At 49.4% G+C, this 4,848-nt stretch overlaps 1 pseudogene; it reads left to right on the forward strand.

Annotated features, from left to right (window-relative positions):
* Window positions 1-1,044: 1,044 nt before the first annotated feature.
* Window positions 1,045-3,576, forward strand: LOC136471570 (probable polygalacturonase; annotated as a pseudogene).
* The last annotated feature ends 1,272 nt before the right edge of the window (window positions 3,577-4,848 follow it).

Below are 4,848 nucleotides of genomic sequence, written 5' to 3' on the forward strand. Positions count from 1 at the left end.
GACTGACATATATAAACTACTCAAGCTATACTGCAATAATAATCCAGCAGTATGTTATGCTCACAACAATAAGTCAAGTGGTGCTGTCAAACACATTGATTAAAGTATTATGCTTGTGAAAGACAAACTCCGGGATCATATAATTAGTCTTGAGCATATAAGAACTAGAAAAGATGCTCGTGGATTCGCTTACAAAAGGCTTACCATCCGGCGTGTTCAGAGAACACTTAGCCGGCATGGATTTAAGGAAAAGCCTATGATTCCTGGATAATAAGGGCCTAGTTGAGAATCTATTTCAAAACAGAGATGTGCATTGTAGCTGTTTAATATAATAGCAACTGACCGTGACGATGAGTCACGCTCTATGCACTGAACCATGATGGAATGAGAACAAGATAAAGTAAGTAAGTTGAGTTTAAGACATAAGGTAAGATCAAGGGGAAGAATGTTAGATGATCTCCAACCAATTGGCCAGCCAATTGGGCCCTTGGATCCACGCCCTGATCGGAGACGCCTAACTGTTCCATGGTTGGTGGGCCCCCGTCGCACAGTGCCATAAAAATGTAGGTGAGGGCCGGGACACAAGGCACGAGGTTCACCTGAGCCGCCAGACGCCCCACCTACAGTCCATAAACCCTAAACGATGTAAGAGGGGGTGCTGCCAGCGATGGAAAAACCGCCACCGAACACCGTCGCCTCTGCACCACCGCCACCGCGACATCGCCTTCACCGTCGGTCTTCACCGCGCCACCGTCAAGCAACCCCATGGCCAGCTCGTCTTTCAGGAAGGCGGCCGATGGTTTGCACCTCCTCGATCCCCTATCTCTCTCACTCTATCTGTTAATCCCGTACTAGTATATGTTTTAGGATTTACACTTCATCAAATACTAGTTTACGTGCTAAATCTATGGCGAGTGATCCTGTAATTTTGTGTAATTTTCTATCAAGTAAAGCACTCCCTCGTGCCATCCCTTGCTGTGGACTCATCTGTTTGGCTCTCCTCGCCCCGTCCTGGATTCTTGCACTTGGAGCTTCCCTTCTTCTACCTCCCCAGCACCACCAGCCGAAACCCAATCGATGAGATTTGCATTGCTCCCTCCTCCCTGGACCAGCACGAAGCTTTCCTAGGGATCGCCAGCCATTCGCCACACGCCGGGGAAGAAAAAGCTCTTCTTGGAGCCCTCTGCTTGGCCTCTCCCTGCTCTCCCCTCTCGCTGCAACTGCAAACAACAAGGCAAGGCAGGCAGCATGGCCGCCGCGTCGTGGCGCGGCTCAGCGGTGGCCGTCCTTTGTGCACTCGCCGCGCTCCATGCAGTGGTGGCGGTAGTGCTGTGCGACGCCTCCGGCGGCGGCGGCGACGTGCGCCGGCGTGGCCCCGGCCAAGCACCGGCCGGAGGTGATATCCATCACCGACTTCGGCGGCGTGGGCGACGGGCGGACGCTCAACACGTGGGCGTTCCGCAAGGCCGTGTACCGCATCCAGCACCAGCGCCGGCGCGGCGGCACGACGCTGCACGTCCCCGCGGGCACCTGGCTCACCGGCAGCTTCAACCTCACCAGCCACATGACGCTCTTCCTCGCCAGAGGCGCCGTGCTCAAGGCCACCCAGGTGCGTAGTAGCCTAGTAGGTAGTACGAGCCATTGCCACCGTGTGCAATGGATGTGTCGATTTCGAGTTCGTTGACGAAAGTGATGTGTGCAATGCATGGGCGGCCGCGCGCGCAGGACACGAGGAGGTGGCCGCTGATGGAGCCGCTGCCGTCGTACGGCCGGGGCAGGGAGCTGCCGGGGCCGAGGTACGCCAGCTTCATCCACGGCAACGGCCTCCGCGACGTCGTCATTACAGGTGACCTGAGCCTCCCTTGCTCGCTCGGCTACCTCCTCTGCTTACCGCGCTGTTGCTTACTGTGTGCCCGTGAGTATCTGGGAGGACAAAGGCAGACAGACACCAGGTCTCCTCATCGGAGAAGACCGAATCCTGCAGACCTGCACAAACAAATTTGCCATGCTACTGACATAGTATCTGGGAGGACAAATTTGTGATTCCGCCCCTTTTTCTCATTATTTTTAGGTGACAAGGGAGTCATCGACGGGCAAGGTGAGGTGTGGTGGAACATGTGGAGGCGGAGGACTCTTGAGCACACAAGGCCAAACCTCGTGGAGTTCATGCATTCCACCGGCATTCACATCTCCAACGTCGTTCTCAAGAACTCACCGTTCTGGAACATCCATCCTGTTTACTGCGAGTAAGCGCACTTTCTACTACCTGAAAATATTTACTTGTGGTGACTTAATTTCAGCTTTTACTGTCAGTGTGGTTCTGGAAACAGAATTTCTATTCAGCCAGCCTTGCACGAAAATTCCACGAGCAAACAAAATTGGAATTTTGAATAAAGTCCATGGCCAAAAATCAAGAATCCTGAACCATTGCTACCAAAATTGGACGATGTTCGGTTCCAATCCATACTACCTTTTGGTAAAATAGAGAAGAAACACTGATGCTATGCATGCATTTCTTCTTTCAGCAATGTGGTTGTAACCAACATGATGATCTTGGCGCCACATGACTCCCCAAACACAGACGGAATCGATCCAGGTAAGCTACGCATCTACAGCTCCTGTCTGTGGCACATGCTCAAAGAAACTTGCATGGTGCCTAAGCCAGGCATGACAATTCAGACGACGACAGCAACACTGAAGTTCCTGGTGCATGCAGACTCTAGCTCCAACGTGTGCATCGAGGACTCGTACATATCCACCGGCGACGACCTGGTGGCGATCAAGAGCGGGTGGGACGAGTACGGGATCGCGTACGGACGCCCGAGCTCGGGCATCACGATCCGGCGCGTGCGGGGCTCGTCCCCGTTCAGCGGCATCGCCATCGGCAGCGAGGCCTCCGGCGGGGTGCGCGACGTCCTGGTGGAGGACTGCAGCATCTTCGACAGCGGCTACGGCATCCACATCAAGACCAACGTCGGCCGCGGAGGCTACATCCGGAACGTCACCGTCGACAACGTGCGCATGAGCGGCGTGCGCGACGGGGTCCGCATCGCCGGCGACGTCGGCGACCACCCCGACGCGCACTTCAGCCAGCTCGCCGTGCCGCTGGTGGACGCCGTGCGCATCAGGAACGTGTGGGGCGTCAACGTCCAGCACCCGGGGTCCCTGGAGGGCATCAGGAGCTCGCCATTCACGCGGATCTGCCTCTCCAATGTGAAGCTCTTCGGGTGGCGGAACGACTGCGGCCTGGAGGTGCAGGGACGTGCGCGGCGCCGCGCTCGGGGTGCAGCCGTCACCCTGCGCCGAGCTCGCCACCAGCTTCGCGTCCGCGGGCTCGTCATGCAGCTAATTAGTGATGCCTAGCTAAGTGCTGACGATGGGTGTGCTTTTAAGTTTGGGCTTTGTTTTACTTGTCTGTGAGACTGATGTCTGTCTGTCTCTCCGTGCCTCACTGGATTACTTTAGGCTTCCTCTGCTAATCGTTCAGAATGCTTAATTAACTGCGGTGTGTGCTTAATCCTAGTACAAATATCTGTGGTACACTGATGGCAATATTGTTCTGAATGATAAAGTACATCATTGGTGTGAGCTTGGGATCAAATTTGGGTATTGAAGGTGCACCTCCTTGCTTCTTTGTTTAATTCTGTTCATGAGGATTATTCAAGTCCTTGAATGGTTAATATTTTCACGAGGGGTGTGCTCAAACCACTTTCAAGTTTGAGATTAAAGGCGGGTGCGTTTGGCACCGTGAATCCTTTCCAATTCTTACAAGAATCGGTAGAATCATGGCCAAACAACATAGAAACAAAAAGATTCAGCTCTGAACGGTTTGGAACGATTCACGATACGCCGCCTACCGATGTGAGACTGTCTCCAATGGATGACCCATATGGAGACCCAAACCCAAAATGAGTCAGTGGATGGTACTGTATTAGCCTCCAACAGAATACCTATATATGATACCTATTTTGGGTTACAGCAGAGGCACAATCCAAATATGAGTATCATCTCTCATGGAGACTCATTTATAGAAAGAGTTCTCTTTTGAGTCCTGTTGCTGGAGATGACAAAAAATGGGTATTAAATCCTTTGCCCGTAGCGCTACCCAAACATGGAATGATTCTTGTATTTTGTGTGATGTTGTTGGAGATAGTCTGAGGCGGTGAAATATGGTTTCATAGTGATTGATGATTCTTCCTTTTCACATCGTATTTTTCTTTCAGTTAATCAATTTTAAGTACAAGAAGTTAAAATGGGTTGTATTTATGTTGTTTGTTTGTCAAAAAAAGTTTGAAACTCTTTTGAAGCATATTTTCATTCATATGATTTTTTATATGAAAAACCATTTTGTGAATCAGAATCCAGCATACATATTCTGATTCATCATTTCAAACGTTTCCTAAGAGAATCTTGATCCAAAACATTTATAGAAGAATTCGAATCCCTACCAAACGGACCTTAAATCTGCAAATTAATAGTTACTAGCAAATATGCCCGTGTGTTGCAACGAGAGAGAAAACTATTATATATTCATGCAAAACGATAATATAAACGGTATATATCTTATGTTTTATGCTTTTATAATTTATTTTTTGATGACCATCATATCCATAATATAAGTTAATGTTGTCAATAAATAACAATGTCCTATTAAACATATATCGAATTAAAATACAACTTGGCATATTTTTTTCTTCCGTTGCAAAGTGCATAAATATTTAGATATAAATATATCATAACTTTATTTTTTCATACTACCCATATGTTTCTCTGACTCAATATCGACATTTGTAGCCTTTTTGACGCATCATATCAACCTCCGTAACTTTTTTTTATCAATATGCCAAG

The sequence above is a fragment of the Miscanthus floridulus genome, chromosome 8 (assembly GCF_019320115.1).
Source record: "Miscanthus floridulus cultivar M001 chromosome 8, ASM1932011v1, whole genome shotgun sequence".
Taxonomy (NCBI): Eukaryota; Viridiplantae; Streptophyta; class Magnoliopsida; order Poales; family Poaceae; genus Miscanthus; species Miscanthus floridulus.